The sequence below is a fragment of the Anomaloglossus baeobatrachus genome, chromosome 1 (genome assembly GCF_048569485.1).
Source record: "Anomaloglossus baeobatrachus isolate aAnoBae1 chromosome 1, aAnoBae1.hap1, whole genome shotgun sequence".
NCBI classification, from domain to species: domain Eukaryota; kingdom Metazoa; phylum Chordata; class Amphibia; order Anura; family Aromobatidae; genus Anomaloglossus; species Anomaloglossus baeobatrachus.
In genome coordinates this window covers 729,331,915-729,354,358 of record NC_134353.1, presented here as the reverse complement: position 1 = coordinate 729,354,358, position 22,444 = coordinate 729,331,915, and the positions used below count along the sequence as shown (strand labels likewise).

Below are 22,444 nucleotides of genomic sequence, written 5' to 3'. Positions count from 1 at the left end.
TTGCTGCCTCCTCAGAGCTATCTGGGGTATTCAGCCAGGAAGCGACCTCACAGTGCAAGAAATCAATAAATATCTATGTCCAGTGACACAGTACACTAATACACAGTAAGGCACCAGAGGGGCCAGCTGAAAAGCCGCTTACCGCCCGCTTAAGAGCGGGTGTGTGGTCTCCCAAAGCCCCTCAGTCTAGGTCTCCCAGAGCCTTGCGTCCTTCCTCCAGCCAGACATGCATGTAATGGCTGCCGGCGTCCTGAGAGAGGAAGGGGGGCGGGCCCTGGGCGTTCCTGACCAAGAGCGGGAAGCCTGCTTCCCTCTGTGCCTAGTGAGAGGGCTGGAGCATGTAAATCAGGCTCCAGCCCTCCTCGCTGCCGTGAAACAGCGTTTCTCCCCTACCCTGATTGACAGGGTGGGGGCGGGAACGATCGGAGCTGCCGGCGTCCTAGGCCCAAAAGCCGGGGACTAGAGTTATAAACGCCGCCGCCGTAAAAGCGCGGTCGGCGTATCCCCGGCGCACCACAAGTCACAGCAGCGCCGCCCGGTCCAGTGAGGGTCGGCGCTGCGTTCCCAGAACACAAAGTCCCCCAGATAACTGCAGGAACACCAGCTCAGTGTACGGTCCCCGGCGCACTACAACGCCCAGCCAGCCCGGAGTGCGTCTGTGCCTGCCGGGGACACAGAGTACCTGTATGATGCAGGGCCCGGTCCCTGATGGTGCTCCTGCTCGGCATCCACCAGGTTCAACTGGGTCTGTGGATGGAGCCCGGCGTCAGAGCTTTGAGGCCGGCAGGATCCCACTTCCACAGAGCCCCCAAGGGGATGTGGAAGGAAAACAGCATGTGAGGCTCCAGCCCTGTACCAGCAATAGGTACCTCAACCTTACAACACCATCCAGGGGTGAGAAGGGAGCATTCTGGGGGCCCTATATGGGCCCTCTTTTCTTCCATCCGAAATAGTCAGCAGCTACTGCTGACTAAAATCTGTGGAGCTATGCATGGAATGTCTGACCTCCTTCGCACACAAAGCTAAAACTGGAGTACCCGTGATACCACGGGGGGGTATAGCCAGAAGGGGAGGGGCCTTGCACTTTTGGTGTAGTGCTTTGTGTGGCCTCCGGAGGGCAGTAGCTATACCCCAATCGTCTGGGTCTCCCAATAGAGCGCTGAAGAAAGCGTGATTTGACTGCAAAATTGCCTGGAATCATTAGCAGAGGTTTGTAGACCCCCTGAGGTGCCTAAACAGTGGAGCTCCCTTATAAAGTGACCCCATTTTGGAAACTTGAACCCTCAAGTAACTTATGTGGATGACTGTTGAGCCTCTGGACCCTCCCGGGGGCTTCACAGAATTTTATAATGTTGAGCTGTAAAAATGAAAAAATACATTTTTAACCTCAAAAATGTTGTAACGCTAATTTTTTTCAAATTCACTATGGTAACAGGAGATAATGTACCTTACAAGTTATTATGTTATTTCTTCTGAGTATGCCAGTATCCCATATATGGTTGAAAACTACTTTTGAGGCACAGCACAAAGTCAAGAAGGAAAGGAGCACAATATTAGAGTGCAGATTTACTTGGCATGGTAAACGGGTGCCATGTCATATTGGCTAAGCCCCTGAGGTGTCAGAACAGCAGAAACCCCACCACAAGTGACCCCATTTTACAAACTGCACCCTTAACCCCTTCACGACCATGGACGGATATATCCGTCATGGAGCGTGTCCCGTTAAGCCCCGCCCCCTGCCACGGGCAGGCGGCGGTCGGCACACATATCAGCTGTTTTCAACAGCTGACATGTGTGCCTGCTAGCCGCGGGTGGAATCGCTTCCACCCGCGGCCATTAACCCCTTAAATCTTGCTGCCAAAGTCTGGCAGCAAGATCTAAATGCGCGCGGCCAGTCGTTTGTGCGTCTCGGGTAGAGTTGAGCGCGGTTCGTGGTTCTCCAGTTCTAGGCTCGAGTGATTTTGGGGCATGTTCTAGATCGAACTAGAACTCGAGCTTTTTGCAAAAGCTCGATAGTTCTAGAAACGTTCGAGAACGGTTCTAGCAGCCAAAAAACAGCTAAATCATAGCTTGGTTTCTTCTGTAATAGTGTAAGTCACTCTGTGAATCAAACTATTATCACATTTCAGTGTATAGTGTGCGTGAACAGCGCCTTCAGATCACTGCTGTTTCTATAATGGCGATCGCCATTTTTTTTTTTTTTTTTCTTGTCTTCCTTCCCTAAGCGCGCGCGTCTTGTGGGGCGGGCCAGCATGTCAGCCAATCACAGACACACACACAGCTAAGTGGACTTTGAGCCAGAGAAGCAACGGCATGTGTGATAGGATCTGCATGTCACATGTCCCTGCATTATAAAACCGGACATTTTCTTCACGGACGCCATTATCTGCCTTCTGCGTCTTTGGTGTCAGACATCACTGTCGCAGCTCCGTCTTGAGTCCTATCGCTGATACAGCTGTATGCGCTGCATACACAGCGTTAGACAGCATAGGGAGAGCACTTTATAGCAGTCCTTTTAAGGGCTCAAACCGGCAGGGTCAGAGTTAAGGTGACAGGTCCTGAAAACAGCGCCAGCATCTGTGCAGCCAAGGTCAGGTATTTCCTCCCTGCATTTCACCATTAGGAGGGAATAGAAAGGCAGGCTTCCATTCCTCTACCCAGAGCACCACAATCCTGCCACTGTACCCTCTTGTCCTCTGCACACTCCAACGCATAACTAAGCCATTATACTAGCAAACACTCAGTGTACCTAGTGGCATCCTATCTGTGGCTATTGGACTTTGCTATAGTCCCACTAGTGCAAAGACATTTGCAGAGCACGTCTGCCTGCATTGCACACTACAACTAATTATAACTAAGCCATTATACTAGCAAACACTCAGTGTACCTAGTGGCATCCTATACGTGGCTATTGGACTTTGCTATAGTCCCACTAGTGCCAAGACATTTGCAGAGCGCATCTGCCTGCGTTGCACACTCCAACTAATTATAACTAAGCCATTATACTAGCAAACACTCAGTGTACCTAGTGGCATCCTATACGTGGCTATTGGACTTTGCTATAGTCCCACTAGTGCCAAGACATTTGCAGAGCGCATCTGCCTGCGTTGCACACTCCAACTAATTATAACTAAGCCATTATACTAGCAAACACTCAGTGTACCTAGTGGCATCCTATACGTGGCTATTGGACTTTGCTATAGTCCCACTAGTGCCAAGACATTTGCAGAGCGCATCTGCCTGCGTTGCACACTCCAACTAATTATAACTAAGCCATTATACTAGCAAAAACTCAGTGTACCTAGTGGCATCCTATACGTGGCTATTGGACTTTGCTATAGTCCCACTAGTGCCAAGACATTTGCAGAGCGCATCTGCCTGCGTTGCACACTCCAACTAATTATAACTAAGCCATTATACTAGCAAACACTTAGTGTACCTAGTGGCATCCTATACGTGGCTATTGGACTTCGCTATAGTCCCACTAGTGCCAAAACATTTGCAGAGCGCATCTGCCTGCGTTGCACACTCCAACTAATTATAACTAAGCCATTATACTAGCAAACACTCAGTGTACCTAGTGGCATCCTATACGTGGCTATTGGACTTTGCTATAGTCCCACTAGTGCCAAGACATTTGCAGAGCGCATCTGCCTGCGTTGCACACTCCAACTAATTATAACTAAGCCATTATACTAGCAAACACTTAGTGTACCTAGTGGCATCCTATACGTGGCTATTGGACTTTGCTTTAGTCCCACTAGTGCCAAGACATTTGCAGAACGCATCTGCCTGCGTTGCACACTCCAACTAATTATAACTAAGCCATTATACTAGCACACACTCAGTGTACCTAGTGGCATCCTATACGTGGCTATTGGACTTTGCTATAGTCCCACTAGTGCCAAGACATTTGCAGAGCGCATCTGCCTGCGTTGCACACTCCAACTAATTATAACTAAGCCATTATACTAGCAAACACTTAGTGTACCTAGTGGCATCCTATACGTGGCTATTGGACTTTGCTTTAGTCCCACTAGTGCCAAGACATTTGCAGAACGCATCTGCCTGCGTTGCACACTCCAACTAATTATAACTAAGTCATTATACTAGCACACACTCAGTGTACCTAGTGGCATCCTATACGTGGCTATTGGACTTTGCTATAGTCCCACTAGTGCCAAGACATTTGCAGAGCGCATCTGCCTGCGTTGCACACTCCAACTAATTATAACTAAGCCATTATACTAGCAAACACTTAGTGTACCTAGTGGCATCCTATACGTGGCTATTGGACTTTGCTATAGTCCCACTAGTGCCAAGACATTTGCAGAGCGCATCTGCCTGCGTTGCACACTCCAACTAATTATAACTAAGCCATTATACTAGCAAACACTTAGTGTACCTAGTGGCATCCTATACGTGGCTATTGGACTTTGCTATAGTCCCACTAGTGCCAAGACATTTGCAGAGCGCATCTGCCTGCGTTGCACACTCCAACTAATTATAACTAAGCCATTATACTAGCACACACTCAGTGTACCTAGTGGCATCCTATACGTGGCTATTGGACTTTGCTATAGTCCCACTAGTGCCAAGACATTTGCAGAGCGCATCTGCCTGCGTTGCACACTCCAACTAATTATAACTAAGCCATTATACTAGCACACACTCAGTGTACCTAGTGGCATCCTATACGTGGCTATTGGACTTTGCTATAGTCCCACTAGTGCCAAGACATTTGCAGAGCGCATCTGCCTGCGTTGCACACTCCAACTAATTATAACTAAGCCATTATACTAGCAAACACTCAGTGTACCTAGTGGCATCCTATACGTGGCTATTGGACTTTGCTATAGTCCCACTAGTGCCAAGACATTTGCAGAGCGCATATGCCTGCGTTGCACACTCCAACTAATTATAACTAAGCCATTATACTAGCAAACACTTAGTGTACCTAGTGGCATCCTATACGTGGCTATTGGACTTTGCTTTTTTCCCACTAGTGCCAAGACATTTGCAGAACGCATCTGCCTGCGTTGCACACTCCAACTAATTATAACTAAGCCATTATACTAGCACACACTCAGTGTACCTAGTGGCATCCTATACGTGGCTATTGGACTTTGCTATAGTCCCACTAGTGCCAAGACATTTGCAGAGCGCATCTGCCTGCGTTGCACACTCCAACTAATTATAACTAAGCCATTATACTAGCAAACACTTAGTGTACCTAGTGGCATCCTATACGTGGCTATTGGACTTTGCTTTAGTCCCACTAGTGCCAAGACATTTGCAGAACGCATCTGCCTGCGTTGCACACTCCAACTAATTATAACTAAGCCATTATACTAGCACACACTCAGTGTACCTAGTGGCATCCTATACGTGGCTATTGGACTTTGCTATAGTCCCACTAGTGCCAAGACATTTGCAGAGCGCATCTGCCTGCGTTGCACACTCCAACTAATTATAACTAAGCCATTATACTAGCAAACACTCAGTGTACCTAGTGGCATCCTATACGTGGCTATTGGACTTTGCTATAGTCCCACTAGTGCCAAGACATTTGCAGAGCGCATCTGCCTGCGTTGCACACTCCAACTAATTATAACTAAGCCATTATACTAGCAAACACTCAGTGTACCTAGTGGCATCCTATACGTGGCTATTGGACTTTGCTATAGTCCCACTAGTGCCAAGACATTTGCAGAGCGCATCTGCCTGCGTTGCACACTCCAACTAATTATAACTAAGCCATTATACTAGCAAACACTCAGTGTACCTAGTGGCATCCTATACGTGGCTATTGGACTTTGCTATAGTCCCACTAGTGCCAAGACATTTGCAGAGCGCATCTGCCTGCGTTGCACACTCCAACTAATTATAACTAAGCCATTATACTAGCAAACACTTAGTGTACCTAATGGCATCCTATACGTGGCTATTGGACTTTGCTTTAGTCCCACTAGTGCCAAGACATTTGCAGAACGCATCTGCCTGCGTTGCACACTCCAACTAATTATAACTAAGCCATTATACTAGCACACACTCAGTGTACCTAGTGGCATCCTATACGTGGCTATTGGACTTTGCTATAGTCCCACTAGTGCCAAGACATTTGCAGAGCGCATCTGCCTGCGTTGCACACTCCAACTAATTATAACTAAGCCATTATACTAGCACACACTCAGTGTACCTAGTGGCATCCTATACGTGGCTATTGGACTTTGCTATAGTCCCACTAGTGCCAAGACATTTGCAGAGCGCATCTGCCTGCGTTGCACACTCCAACTAATTATAACTAAGCCATTATACTAGCACACACTCAGTGTACCTAGTGGCATCCTATACGTGGCTATTGGACTTTGCTATAGTCCCACTAGTGCCAAGACATTTGCAGAGCGCATCTGCCTGCGTTGCACACTCCAACTAATTATAACTAAGCCATTATACTAGCAAACACTTAGTGTACCTAGTGGCATCCTATACGTGGCTATTGGACTTTGCTATAGTCCCACTAGTGCCAAGACATTTGCAGAGCGCATCTGCCTGCGTTGCACACTCCAACTAATTATAACTAAGCCATTATACTAGCACACACTCAGTGTACCTAGTGGCATCCTATACGTGGCTATTGGACTTTGCTATAGTCCCACTAGTGCCAAGACATTTGCAGAGCGCATCTGCCTGCGTTGCACACTCCAACTAATTATAACTAAGCCATTATACTAGCACACACTCAGTGTACCTAGTGGCATCCTATACGTGGCTATTGGACTTTGCTATAGTCCCACTAGTGCCAAGACATTTGCAGAGCGCATCTGCCTGCGTTGCACACTCCAACTAATTATAACTAAGCCATTATACTAGCAAACACTTAGTGTACCTAGTGGCATCCTATACGTGGCTATTGGACTTTGCTTTAGTCCCACTAGTGCCAAGACATTTGCAGAACGCATCTGCCTGCGTTGCACACTCCAACTAATTATAACTAAGCCATTATACTAGCACACACTCAGTGTACCTAGTGGCATCCTATACGTGGCTATTGGACTTTGCTATAGTCCCACTAGTGCCAAGACATTTGCAGAGCGCATCTGCCTGCGTTGCACACTCCAACTAATTATAACTAAGCCATTATACTAGCACACACTCAGTGTACCTAGTGGCATCCTATACGTGGCTATTGGACTTTGCTATAGTCCCACTAGTGCCAAGACATTTGCAGAGCGCATCTGCCTGCGTTGCACACTCCAACTAATTATAACTAAGCCATTATACTAGCACACACTCAGTGTACCTAGTGGCATCCTATACGTGGCTATTGGACTTTGCTATAGTCCCACTAGTGCCAAGACATTTGCAGAGCGCATCTGCCTGCGTTGCACACTCCAACTAATTATAACTAAGCCATTATACTAGCAAACACTCAGTGTACCTAGTGGCATCCTATACGTGGCTATTGGACTTTGCTATAGTCCCACTAGTGCCAAGACATTTGCAGAGCGCATCTGCCTGCGTTGCACACTCCAACTAATTATAACTAAGCCATTATACTAGCAAACACTCAGTGTACCTAGTGGCATCCTATACGTGGCTATTGGACTTTGCTATAGTCCCACTAGTGCCAAGACATTTGCAGAGCGCATCTGCCTGCGTTGCACACTCCAACTAATTATAACTAAGCCATTATACTAGCAAACACTCAGTGTACCTAGTGGCATCCTATACGTGGCTATTGGACTTTGCTTTAGTCCCACTAGTGCCAAGACATTTGCAGCACGTCTGCCTGCGTTGCACACTCCAACTAATTATAACTAAGTTACATTGTCAGGGATATTTATTCTTTATTATTCTGCTGTTAATAAAGCTAGACCACCACTGCAATCTTCACCACCTCTCAATTTTTACTACCACATTTTCAGTCCACAATCTTGTCGCAATCAACATGAGTGGCAAAATGACAGATGCTGGTGGAAAGGGGAAGAGGCGTGGTGGAAAAGGCAAAAAAGGTTTTGTCAGTGGGGAAGGTGGCAAAGCTCCATTATCATCTGCTGCAGATAGACCATCTACTAGCAAAAGTAAGATGTCTACTACTTATTGTGGACAATCCGATGTGCTCCCTTTTTTACGGACACGAACAAGAGGAACAAAGGTAGATGATGGGCAAAAAAGGAAAATGCTTGAATGGATCTCAAGTGGTCCAACAAGTGCCCTCTCAGCCACTTCAAGTACCGCATCCAAAAAACACCAGTCGTCTGAGTTGTCATCCCAATCACACTTGATTTCTCCCAGCTCTGAAGTCTCCATCAGCCCTGCACAGTATGGTGGAACTGAGATGGCTGAGTCTGCAGAGCTGTTCAGTCACACTATAGCCTGGGAATCAGAGGTCTGCTCCCAAGCTACAGTGAGTACAGAACAGGAAATGGTCTGCAGTCATGCCCAGAACCTTTGTGACTCTGATTCAGGCCGTGAGGACCAAGTTTCTGAGCATAATGTTGACCCTTTGTCACAAACTGTAACACCTGTGGTTATAGACAATGAGGAACATACTGATGAAGATGAGACGCAGATACCCGATTGGGATGACAACTTAAATATTCGGTCAGGGCAAGAAGAGGCTCGGTCTGAGGGGGAGGGGAGTGCAAACACAACAATTGATGATGACGTTCTAGATCCCACCTACTGTCAACCCCCAGTCAGGCACTCGAGGAGGTCAACAGAGGCGGTGGAGGAGGATGCAACCGACGACGAAGTTACCTTGCGCCTTCCTGGACAGAGTCGGAGCACTGGTAGCACTGGTAGCATCCTCAGCCACCACTCTGCCTATGAGCATTATTCGGGGTGGATCAACAGGTCGCATGGCCTCTAAGCCTTGCCTAGCCTGGTCCTTTTTTCACATCGAAAAAGATTGCCCAACTCATGTGATATGTAACATTTGTCATGATTCTGTTAGTAGAGGTCAAAACCTCAGCAGTTTGACAACTTCTTCCATGAATCGTCACATGACTAAATATCATAAGTCCCGGTGGGAAGCTCACCGTGCTGCAATGCGGCTGTTACGGGGGGCTGTCTGATAATAACCGAAAGGAGTATCAGACAGTCAGGGTCCACCGTGCAAAGACTTTGCTGCAGACTATGGCAGAGTGCAATACCTCTGTTAACTCACAGAAGGATATAATAAGTAAGTAAAGCAATTCCTCCCTTACTTGGAGGGTGTGTGGAATGATCTCTGTTAACAATCACAGAGACAAAGGCAATGTGTGCGAAATGGCACCTACCTAGGTCCGCTCTTCTAGTGGTGCAAAAGAGACGAACAGCAGCGTAAGCCGCACAAAGCTCCTACCTGCGTTCGCTCCACTAGTGTGCGAGGACACGAACCACTAGATATGGCACCTGCCTAGGTCCGCTCTTCTAGTGGTGCAAAAGAGACGAACAGCAGCGTAAGCCGCACAAAGCTCCTACCTCTGTTCGCTCCCCTAGTGTGCGAGGATACGAACAACTGCCAGACGCAGTATAAGGAACGTTACCCTAGCGGCAACGTCCACCTACGAGTAGAATCACAAGGCCCAGCCAGACCATGTGCCTCAGGCACCTGCCTATGTCCGCTCCCCTAAGAGGTAAGGATACGGACAGCAGCCGAAGCTGTAAGGTATAAGAACGCTACCCTGCCGGTAGCGCTCACCTAGCATAGACAGAGGAATGCCTAGAGGAACGCGCACAGAGCGTCTACTCATATGCATGAACCAAGAGGACTGAGCACCATGCGGCGTGTGTCAGGGTCTTATATAGACTCTGTGCCTCATCCAAGATGGAGGACACCAGAGCCAATCCGCTGCCAGAACGACAGGAGTGACGTCATGCTGGCCTATCACCGAGCAAGACGTCACAAGCACATGACCAGCGACCAATCGGCATAGAAGGTGTCAGAGACATGTGACCTCGTGTCAGCGATGATGTCACCCACACATGTGCAATGGCTCCAAGATTGGACTTAGTCTCCGGCGCTCGCACATGTGCAGTAGCAAGAAATCTGGACTTAGTCTCCAGCGCTCGCACATGTGCAGTAGCACGAAATCTGGACTTAGTCTCCAGCGCTCGCACATGTGCAGTAGCAAGAAATCTGGACTTAGTCTCCAGCGCTCGCACATGTGCAGTAGCAAGAAATCTGGACATAGTCTCCAGTGCTCGCAGCAACCGTAACAGCGGCCTAGCGGAGCGAACCATCCACCGGCCGCCCCTTCCAGTGCATCCGCGCGCTCTTCATCTTCTAGGACTGTGGGGACAGCTGTCACACCTGTTTTTCCACGCAAAACTTCCACCACTGTAACCGCAACAGGCAGTTTGCTTGTAAGGTCGTCAGTTGGTTTGGAAGGGGAAACAAGTGAGTGTGTACAGCTCTCTCAGACATCGATAGCACCAACGTTGGATGAAGGCAACATCATGTCTCCGCCTGCACTTTCCTCACAAACCTGCATTTTTCCAGGGACACCCTACTCAACACCGTCTACACACAGCAGCCAGATCTCTGTCCCTCAGATGTGGTCAAATAAAAGGCCACTTCCTCCGACCCATGACAAAGCTAAGAGGTTGACTCTATCCCTCTGTAAGCTGTTGGCTACCGAAATGCTGCCTTTCCGCCTAGTGGACACACAGGATTTTAGAGACCTTATGTCTGTCGCTGTGCCCCAGTACCAGATGCCTAGTCGCCACTACTTCTCTAAGAAAGGTGTGCCCGCGCTACACCAGCATGTCGCACACAACATCACCGCTTCCTTGAGAAACTCTATGTGTGAACGGGTGCATTTCACCACCGATACTTGGACCAGTAAGCATGGACAGGGACGTTACATGTCGCTGACTGGGCACTGGGTAACTATGGTGATAGATGGTGAAGGGTCTGCTGCACAAGTCTTGCCGTCCCCACGACTTGTGTGTCAATCCTCTGTCTGTCCAAGTTCCGCCACTGCTTCTGCATCCTCCACCTCATCTGGGTCCTCCACCTCCGCCCCAAGCCTGCCTGGTCAGGCCACCAGCGTTCTCACTGCGCAGAAGGAATCACGCACCCCTCATTACTATGCTGGCAGCAGAGCGCAACGGCATCAGGCGGTCTTTAGCTTGACATGTCTTGGTAATAAGAGTCACACAGCTGAGGAGTTGTGGTCAGCTCTGCGGTCCGAGTTTAATAAATGGTTGTCTCCACTCAACCTGCAGCCTGGTAAGGCCGTGTGCGACAATGCTGCAAACCTGGGTGCGGCCCTTCGCCTGGGCAAGGTGACACACGTACCTTGTATGGCTCACGTGTTGAACCTTGTCGTGCAGCAATTTTTAACACACTATCCCGGCCTAGATGGCCTTCTGAACAGGGCACGAAAACTGTCTGCTCACTTCCGCCGTTCAAGCGCCGCAGCTGAGCGACTTGCATCGCTCCAGAAGTCTTTCGGCCTGCCGGTTCATCGCCTGAAATGCGATGTGGCGACACGCTGGAATTCAACTCTCCACATGTTACAGCGACTGTGGCAGCACCGCAGAGCCCTGGTGCAATACGTCATGACGTATAGCCTGGGCCAACGAGATGCAGAGGTGGGGCAGATCACCCTGATGGAGTGGTCTCAGATCAAGGACCTATGCACCCTTCTGCACAGTTTCGACATGGCGACGAATATGTTTAGCGCTGACAATGCCATTATCAGCATGACGATTCCAGTCATTTACATGCTGGAGCACACGCTAAACACTATTCGGAGTCAGGGGGTGGGACAACATGAAGGGGAGGAACTACAGGAGGATTCATATGCGCAAGGGACAACAACATCACCAAGGTCCAGACGTTCATCATCACCAACGCAGCAGGCATGAGACCAAGGGGGACAGGGATCGACAAGGGCGCATAGTAGCAGGCGAAATGTTGAGCAAGGTGCAGGAGAACATGAAGAAATGGAGGACGAACTGTCCATGGACATGGAAGACTCAGCGGATGAGGGAGACCTTGGTCAAATTTCAGTTGAAAGAGGTTGGGGTCAGATGTCAGAGGAAGAAAGAACGGGTAGCACCTCTATGCCACAAACACAGCGTGGACTTGGTCCGCATGGCTGCGCAAGACACATGAGTGCCTTTTTGTTGCACTACCTCCAACATGACAGTCGTATTGTCAAAATTAGAAGTGATGATGACTACTGGATTGCCACACTATTAGATCCCCGGTACAAGTCCAAATTTTGTGACATAATTCCAGCCATAGAAAGGGACGCACGTATGCAGGAGTATCAGCAGAAGCTGTTACTAGATCTTAGCTCGGCTTTTCCACCAAACAACCGTGCAGGTGCAGGGAGTGAATCTCCCAGTTGTAACTTGACAAACATGGGACGGTCTCGTCATCTTCAACAGTCTACCCGTACCAGTAGGACCGTATCTGGTGCCGGTAACAGCAATTTTATGGAATCTTTTCATAATTTTTTTAGACCCTCTTTTGCAAGGCCACCAGAGACAACAAGTCTGACACATAGTCAACGGCTGGAGAGGATGATACAGGAGTATCTCCAAATGAACATCGATGCCATGACTGTGCAACTGGAGCCTTGCTCCTTTTGGGCTTCAAACCTAGAAAAATGGCCAGAGCTCGCAACTTACGCCTTGGAGATTTTGTCGTGTCCAGCTGCCAGCGTTGTCTCTGAACGTGTATTCAGTGCTGCTGGGTGTGTGCTGACAGATAAGCGCACGCGTCTGTCCAGTGACAATGTGGACAGACTGACGTTCATCAAAATGAACAAGTCATGGATCCAGAAGGAATTTACTACCCCTGTGTCATCCTGGGGAGAGTAAATGCTTGTTGATTTGGAATGTGCTTGATGCAAATCAAAACATCCTGTTTGCAACTAGGGCACAAGTGCTGCCACTGAATGGGTGGGTGTGTGGGGCCCAATTTTTGGAAAAAAAGGGAGACTCCGCTTGGAGTAACCCTTGCTTACATTGTTTTTAAAAGAAGCCAAGATGAACAGAGCTGGGATCAGGAAAGACTTTGCTACCTACCCTGGTGTCATCCTGGGGACGGTTAATTATGGCGTATTTTTGAATGTGCTTGATGCAAATCTAGCTGTGAAGTGTACAACTGGGGCACAACTGCTGCCACTGAATGGGTGGGTGTGTGGGGCCCAATTTTTGGAAAAAAAGGGAGACTCCGCTTGGAGTAACCCTTGCTTGCTGTGTTTTTAAAAGAAGCCAAGATGAACAGAGCTGGGATCAGGAAAGACTTTGCTACCTACCCCGGTGTCATCCTGGGGACGGATAAGAATGACGTATTTTTGAATGTGCTTGATGCAAATCTAGCTGTGAAGTGTACAACTGGGGCACAACTGCTGCCACTGAATGGGTGGGTGTGTGGGGCCCAATTTTTGGAAAAAAAGGGAGACTCCGCTTGGAGTAACCCTTGCTTGATGTGTTTTTAAAAGAAGCCAAGATGAACAGAGCTGGGATCAGGAAAGACTTTGCTACCTACCCCGGTGTCATCCTGGGGACGGATAAGAATGGCGTATTTTTGAATGTGCTTGATGCAAATGTAGCTGTGAAGTGTACAACTAGGGCACAACTGCTGCCACTGAAGGGGTGGGTGTGTGTGGGGCCCAATTTTTGGAAAAAAGGGAGACTCCGCTTGGAGTAACCCTTGCTTACATTGTTTTTAAAAGAAGCCAAGATGAACAAGTCATGGGTCAGCAAAGACTTTGCTACCTACCGCGGTGTCATCTTGGTGATGGATAAGAATGGCGTATTTTTGAATGTGCTTGATGCAAATCTAGCTGTGAAGTGTACAACTGGGGCACAACTGCTGCCACTGAATGGGTGGGTGTGTGGGGCCCAATTTTTGGAAAAAAAGGGAGACTCCGCTTGGAGTAACCCTTGCTTGATGTGTTTTTAAAAGAAGCCAAGATGAACAAGTCATGGGTCAGCAAAGACTTTGCTACCTACCCCGGTGTCATCCTGGGGATGGATAAGAATGGCGTATTTTTGAATGTGCTTGATGCAAATGTAGCTGTGAAGTGTACAACTAGGGCACAACTGCTGCCACTGAAGGGGTGGGTGTGTGTGGGGCCCAATTTTTGGAAAAAAGGGAGACTCCGCTTGGAGTAACCCTTGCTTGATGTGTTTTTAAAAGAAGCCAAGATGAACAGAGCTGGGATCAGGAAAGACTTTGCTACCTACCCCGGTGTCATCCTGGGGACGGATAAGAATGGCGTATTTTTGAATGTGCTTGATGCAAATGTAGCTGTGAAGTGTACAACTAGGGCACAACTGCTGCCACTGAAGGGGTGGGTGTGTGTGGGGCCCAATTTTTGGAAAAAAGGGAGACTCCGCTTGGAGTAACCCTTGCTTACATTGTTTTTAAAAGAAGCCAAGATGAACAAGTCATGGGTCAGCAAAGACTTTGCTACCTACCCCGGTGTCATCCTGGGGATGGATAAGAATGGCGTATTTTTGAATGTGCTTGATGCAAATGTAGCTGTGAAGTGTACAACTAGGGCACAACTGCTGCCACTGAAGGGGTGGGTGTGTGTGGGGCCCAATTTTTGGAAAAAAGGGAGACTCCGCTTGGAGTAACCCTTGCTTGATGTGTTTTTAAAAGAAGCCAAGATGAACAGAGCTGGGATCAGGAAAGACTTTGCTACCTACCCCGGTGTCATCCTGGGGACGGATAAGAATGGCGTATTTTTGAATGTGCTTGATGCAAATGTAGCTGTGAAGTGTACAACTAGGGCACAACTGCTGCCACTGAAGGGGTGGGTGTGTGTGGGGCCCAATTTTTGGAAAAAAGGGAGACTCCGCTTGGAGTAACCCTTGCTTACATTGTTTTTAAAAGAAGCCAAGATGAACAAGTCATGGGTCAGCAAAGACTTTGCTACCTACCCCGGTGTCATCCTGGGGATGGATAAGAATGGCGTATTTTTGAATGTGCTTGATGCAAATGTAGCTGTGAAGTGTACAACTAGGGCACAACTGCTGCCACTGAAGGGGTGGGTGTGTGTGGGGCCCAATTTTTGGAAAAAAGGGAGACACCGCTTGGAGTAACCCTTGCTTGATGTGTTTTTAAAAGAAGCCAAGATGAACAGAGCTGGGATCAGGAAAGACTTTGCTACCTACCCCGGTGTCATCCTGGGGACGGATAAGAATGACGTATTTTTGAATGTGCTTGATGCAAATCTAGCTGTGAAGTGTACAACTGGGGCACAACTGCTGCCACTGAATGGGTGGGTGTGTGGGGCCCAATTTTTGGAAAAAAAGGGAGACTCCGCTTGGAGTAACCCTTGCTTGATGTGTTTTTAAAAGAAGCCAAGATGAACAGAGCTGGGATCAGGAAAGACTTTGCTACCTACCCCGGTGTCATCCTGGGGACGGATAAGAATGACGTATTTTTGAATGTGCTTGATGCAAATCTAGCTGTGAAGTGTACAACTGGGGCACAACTGCTGCCACTGAATGGGTGGGTGTGTGGGGCCCAATTTTTGGAAAAAAAGGGAGACTCCGCTTGGAGTAACCCTTGCTTGCTGTGTTTTTAAAAGAAGCCAAGATGAACAGAGCTGGGATCAGGAAAGACTTTGCTACCTACCCCGGTGTCATCCTGGGGACGGATAAGAATGGCGTATTTTTGAATGTGCTTGATGCAAATGTAGCTGTGAAGTGTACAACTAGGGCACAACTGCTGCCACTGAAGGGGTGGGTGTGTGTGGGGCCCAATTTTTGGAAAAAAGGGAGACTCCGCTTGGAGTAACCCTTGCTTACATTGTTTTTAAAAGAAGCCAAGATGAACAAGTCATGGGTCAGCAAAGACTTTGCTACCTACCCCGGTGTCATCCTGGGGATGGATAAGAATGGCGTATTTTTGAATGTGCTTGATGCAAATGTAGCTGTGAAGTGTACAACTAGGGCACAACTGCTGCCACTGAAGGGGTGGGTGTGTGTGGGGCCCAATTTTTGGAAAAAAGGGAGACTCCGCTTGGAGTAACCCTTGCTTGATGTGTTTTTAAAAGAAGCCAAGATGAACAGAGCTGGGATCAGGAAAGACTTTGCTACCTACCCCGGTGTCATCCTGGGGACGGATAAGAATGACGTATTTTTGAATGTGCTTGATGCAAATGTAGCTGTGAAGTGTACAACTAGGGCACAACTGCTGCCACTGAAGGGGTGGGTGTGTGTGGGGCCCAATTTTTGGAAAAAAGGGAGACTCCGCTTGGAGTAACCCTTGCTTACATTGTTTTTAAAAGAAGCCAAGATGAACAAGTCATGGGTCAGCAAAGACTTTGCTACCTACCCCGGTGTCATCCTGGGGATGGATAAGAATGGCGTATTTTTGAATGTGCTTGATGCAAATGTAGCTGTGAAGTGTACAACTAGGGCACAACTGCTGCCACTGAAGGGGTGGGTGTGTGTGGGGCCCAATTTTTGGAAAAAAGGGAGACTCCGCTTGGAGTAACCCTTGCTTGATGTGTTTTTAAAAGAAGCCAAGATAAACAGAGCTGGGATCAGGAAAGACTTTGCTACCTACCCCGGTGTCATCCTGGGGACGGATAAGAATGACGTATTTTTGAATGTGCTTGATGCAAATCTAGCTGTGAAGTGTACAACTGGGGCACAACTGCTGCCACTGAATGGGTGGGTGTGTGGGGCCCAATTTTTGGAAAAAAAGGGAGACTCCGCTTGGAGTAACCCTTGCTTGATGTGTTTTTAAAAGAAGCCAAGATGAACAGAGCTGGGATCAGGAAAGACTTTGCTACCTACCCCGGTGTCATCCTGGGGACGGATAAGAATGGCGTATTTTTGAATGTGCTTGATGCAAATGTAGCTGTGAAGTGTACAACTAGGGCACAACTGCTGCCACTGAATGGGTGGGTGTGTGGGGCCCAATTTTTGGAAAAAAAGGGAGACTCCGCTTGGAGTAACCCTTGCTTGCTGTGTTTTTAAAAGAAGCCAAGATGAACAGAGCTGGGATCAGGAAAGACTTTGCTACCTACCCCGGTGTCATCCTGGGGACGGATAAGAATGACGTATTTTTGAATGTGCTTGATGCAAATCTAGCTGTGAAGTGTACAACTGGGGCACAACTGCTGCCACTGAATGGGTGGGTGTGTGGGGCCCAATTTTTGGAAAAAAAGGGAGACTCCGCTTGGAGTAACCCTTGCTTGATGTGTTTTTAAAAGAAGCCAAGATGAACAGAGCTGGGATCAGGAAAGACTTTGCTACCTACCCCGGTGTCATCCTGGGGACGGATAAGAATGACGTATTTTTGAATGTGCTTGATGCAAATCTAGCTGTGAAGTGTACAACTGGGGCACAACTGCTGCCACTGAATGGGTGGGTGTGTGGGGCCCAATTTTTTGAAAAAAAGGGAGACTCCGCTTGGAGTAACCCTTGCTTGCTGTGTTTTTAAAAGAAGCCAAGATGAACAGAGCTGGGATCAGGAAAGACTTTGCTACCTACCCCGGTGTCATCCTGGGGACGGATAAGAATGACGTATTTTTGAATGTGCTTGATGCAAATCTAGCTGTGAAGTGTACAACTAGGGCACAACTGCTGCCACTGAAGGGGTGGGTGTGTGTGGGGCCCAATTTTTGGAAAAAAGGGAGACTCCGCTTGGAGTAACCCTTGCTTACATTGTTTTTAAAAGAAGCCAAGATGAACAGAGCTGGGATCAGGAAAGACTTTGCTACCTACCCCGGTGTCATCCTGGGGACGGATAAGAATGGCGTATTTTTGAATGTGCTTGATGCAAATGTAGCTGTGAAGTGTACAACTAGGGCACAACTGCTACCACTGAAGGGGTGGGTGTGTGTGTGGCCCAATTTTTGGAAAAAAGGGAGACTCCGCTTGGAGTCACCTTGCGGTGTTTTACATGATTTTAGAAGGGCGTGCCATGCCTATATCTGTGTGTCCTCCTCTTTTTCCTTGTCCAGCTGTTTTGTTTTCGCATGAGTATATGTCCTTGTCACTTTCCAATGTGTTTGAGTTGTTTGTCACCTTTAGGACACCTTTGAGGGTGTTTTCTAGGTGTTTTTCTGTGTTTGTGATTGCCTGCCATTGTTTCCTATGCAGTTCGAGTTCGGTTCGTCGAACGTTCGACGAACCGAACTCGAACGGGAGGTCCGTTCGGCGAACCAACCTCGAGCCGAACCGCGACCGGTTCGCTCATCTCTAGTCTCGGGCAAATCACTGCTCGTGGCGCACAATATCATTCGGAGCTGTCACACGGACTTACCTGCCTAGCAACGTCGCTGTTGCCAGCGAACCGCCTCCTTTCAAAGGGGGCAGTTCGTGCGACGTCACAGCGTCGTCACTAAGCGGCCGCCCAATAGAAGCGGAGGGGCGGAGATGAGCAGCCGTAACATCCGCCCACCTTCTTCCTTCCTCATTGCCGGCGGCCGTAGGTAAGCTGTAGTTCGTTGTTCCCGAGGTGTCACACGTAGCGATGTATGCTGCCTCGGGAACGACGAACAACCTGCGACCTCAACAATCAACGATTTTTTGAAAACAAACGACGTGTCAATGATGGACGATTTGGTGAGTATTTTCCATCGTTAACAGTCGCTCGCTGTGTCACACGCAATGACGTAGCTAACGATGCCGGATGTGCGTCACGGAATTTGTGACCCCGGCGATATATCATTAGATACGTCGTTGCGTGTGATGGGGCCTTTACTCTTCTGCCTCATTACTGAATGGATTAGGGGGTTAAACAGCCAAGGATGGTGCAGGCACCATCCCTGGCTGTGATGCTCGTGACTCGGCTGTTGGGTCTGCCGACTCCCCAGCTGCGATTGTGCATGCACAGCCCCATGTGCCCCTGCAATTGCTTGGATGTACTTTATGTCCTAGGTCATTGATTAACTTTAAGATAGGACGTAACAGTACATCCAAGGTCTGAAAGGGGTTAAACAAAATATTGGTCTTGATGGTAGATATATCTCTCCTCCACTCTGATCTCAGTTACATGATAAGGTAATTTTGCAGTATTCACTTTTTGACTACTGATCTGTAAACATTTTCTATGACGCTGTTTTGATGGTTTTCAAGATATACAGTACGGACCAAAGGTTTGGACACACCTTCTCATTCAAAGAGTTTTCTTTATTTTCATTACTCTAAAAATTGTAGATTTACATTGAAGGCATCAAAACTATGAATTAAAACATGTGGAATGAAATACTTAAAAAAGTGTGAAACAACTGAAAGTATGTCTTATATTCTAGGTTTTTCAAAGTAGCCATCTTTTGCTTTGATTACTACTTTGCACACTCTTGGCATTCTCTTGATGAGCTTCAAGAGGTAGTCACCGGAAAAGGTTTTCCAACAGTCTTGAAGGAGTTTCCAGAGATGCTTAGCACTTGTTGGCCCTTTTGCTTTCACTTTGCGGTCCAACTCACCTCAAAGCATCTCGATTGGGTTCAGGTCTGGTGACTGTGGAGGCCAGGTCATCTGGCGTAGCACCCCATCACTCTCCTTCTTAGTCAAATAGCACAGCCTGGAGGTATGTTTGGGGTCATTGTCCTGTTGAAAAATAAATGATGGTCCATCTAAACGTAAACCGGATGGAATAGCACGCCGCTGCAAGATGCTGTGGTAGGCATTCTGGTTCTGTATGCCTTCAATTTTGAATAAATCCCCAACAGTGTCACCAGCAAAGCACCCCCACGCCATCACACCTCCTCCTCCATGCTTCATGGTGGGAACCAGGCATGTAGAGTCTATCCGTTCACCTTTTCTACCAAGACATGGTGGTTGGATGCAAAGATCTCAAATTTGGACTCACACTGGTCTAATGTCCATTCCTTGTGTTCTTTAGCCCAAACAAGTCTCTTCTGCTTGTTGCTTGTCCTTAGCAGTGGTTTCCTAGCAGCTATTTTACCATGAAGGCCTGCTGCACAAAGTCTCCTCTTAACAGTTGTTCTAGAGATGAGAAGGTGTGTCCAAACTTTTGGTCTATACTGTATATACATACATAATTTCATACAAAACTCCAAAAATGGGCTCTAAAAACTGTTGCTACCTTTCTCAAATTGTGGGTACAAAACTTTTTTGAAGGATGTGATGCTCATATAAACTCACCTATGGCAAGTAACGGGTGTTGGAAATATGAAAATCCCACCTGAAATCAAATAAAAAGGTGAGAATTTGACTCCATCTTTGTATTGTGTGTCTGTGTGTGCCACACTAAGCATGGAGAACAGAAAGAGGAAAAGAGAGATGGGTGGATCTGGCTATCCATATACCTCCACCCCATGGTGTACCTCATATGTTTTGTAGGTGTGTTTTTGACACATGGACAGTCAGTCAGAAGAAGCCTCTGCGAGAGGTGTAGTGCACTTTTCAGAATGTCTGTGGAAGTCAGTGTGTGTGGAGGCTGTCAAACCTCCTGAAGATAATCCCAGTGAAAGGGGCTGTGTGTACTGACTAGGGTTAGTGAGTGTACTCTGAGGTTGGTATACTGGGATAATACTGTGGAGAAGTGTATCTTTTAGTTTGTAGGTGTTTTTTTAAACTTTTTGAACCCCCTATTTTATGCTTACAAGAATTCCCAGGACCTGGGACTCCTTTAGATTTATATAAACATCTCCACGGAGGAGTGCCACCAAAATAGGTGGACGAAACGCTCTTGGAGGTTATAATAGGGACTTCATTAGTGAGACAGACCACACTAAGTAATGTCCTTGTAAGGATAGGAGATAAAGCACGGGGCATGACAGAGATACCATTCACTAAGATCTTCGTTCCACATCCATAGATGGCCTACTTCAAGAAAACATTTGGTGAGACCAAACCAGTTTTTATTTTGCAATGGTACACTTTCAGAACTTTATCACTTTATATTTAGTAGCCATTTGTGTCTGTATGGGATAGTTTCCATTCTTTAGTAGATCAAATAAAAGTTAGGTTTTTTTATATACTGTATACCCCCATAAAATCACTGCTTAAATGATATTTACTGATTGGATTCATTAGCCCTTTGTCTACGTCGGTGAAGCAAACAAAGTGAGTAACCCTCATCACATTAAATATTTATATATATATATATATATATATATATATATATAAATATATATATACAGTATATATATATATCGCACTAAGCAATGATGGAAACTTGAAGCCGCGCATGCTTTTGTGCGCTACTGTTCAATATGGTCGAAGGAAGCCCTATTATGTGCCACTGCAGATTCTATGTGCGAACAGAATTTGCTATTATATTGCAATGTAATGAGACAAAGTTCAAATGATCAGATGTCTGGGTTTCTGTACAAACTATAGCAATCCTTCTAATTTGAGTTGTAATGCTTGACTGTATGAGTAAAAAGTCTGAGTCATTGAAGGACAATATTAAGAAGTGTACATTTACAAGAGAGACTTCAAAATTTAGTTTGCCCAAAATTTTGTCCTAGTTTTTATCAGCACAGATTTAATTCTAGATGGTTTTTTTTCCTGCTTGGCTTAGTAAAGTTCATATTCACCTTTGAGTTCTTTTCTATCAATTTACAAAATTTGTCCAAAGTGTGCAGATCTTTAATTTTTTTTAATTTACGACAAAAAATTATGGCCAAAAAAATGTAATATTTAAGTTATTACATAATAATAATAATAATAATAATTATTATTATTATTATTATATATGGTGTATGTTAAATAAGGTATAAACTTAAAGGAATTGTCCGGCCATGGAGTACTAGTCTGCAGTCACTCTATGTGACTACAGATTTGTAAATCCTCACAGTGCGCATCGGAAGACAGCAAGTATGTGATTTACATACAAGCAGTTTTGTGCTGACTAGGATATGTGCAGCCTAGTTAAATACAAGTGAATTGAGTGAAGCCAGACATGTGTAGTCAAAATGTGGCCGGAAGTATGTAATTGGAATACATGACCACCTGCTCCCGGTGTTGGTATTGGAGAATCCTGACAGCACATGTAAGGCGTGCTGTGAGGATTCATATGTCTGTAACCACAGAGTAACTGCAGGCTTGTAACCCAAGGCAGGACAACCCCTTACAAGGGGTTTTCCAGGCTGGGAAGAAAAGTCTGCAATTACCCCAAGAAGTAGAAATGGTAGATACTATAAAAGCATTTAAAAAAATTGATGGATGCTTTTTTTTGAAAATAATGGGTTACAAATAACACTTGGGGAACAAGAAATTTGGTGTCTGAGATATATAACCTTCTTTTAGGTCAGTTTTTGTCACTAATTCTAAATCTGCCCTTTTTTGGTTGCTAAAACAAATTCATACATGTAGATCTCTCTTATTTATGACTAATTCACATCTCAGAATAAGAATTCAACATTAGTGATGGGAGAACGGGCTCGGCACTGCTTGGTACTTGATCGAGCATTACTGTGCTCAAGATGCTCTTTACTCTATCAAGCATTCTGGTACTCGGGCATCATGCTTGCATCCCCACTCCTTATGA

General features: G+C 46.8%; 1 protein-coding gene across 1 annotated transcript in view; it reads right to left on the bottom strand.

Annotated features, from left to right (window-relative positions):
- The window catches only part of LOC142250231 (transmembrane protein 132D-like), a 1,501,062-nt gene that overhangs the window by 315,019 nt on the left and 1,163,599 nt on the right, over nucleotides 1-22,444 (bottom strand). The gene's annotated exons all lie outside the window — the stretch shown is intronic.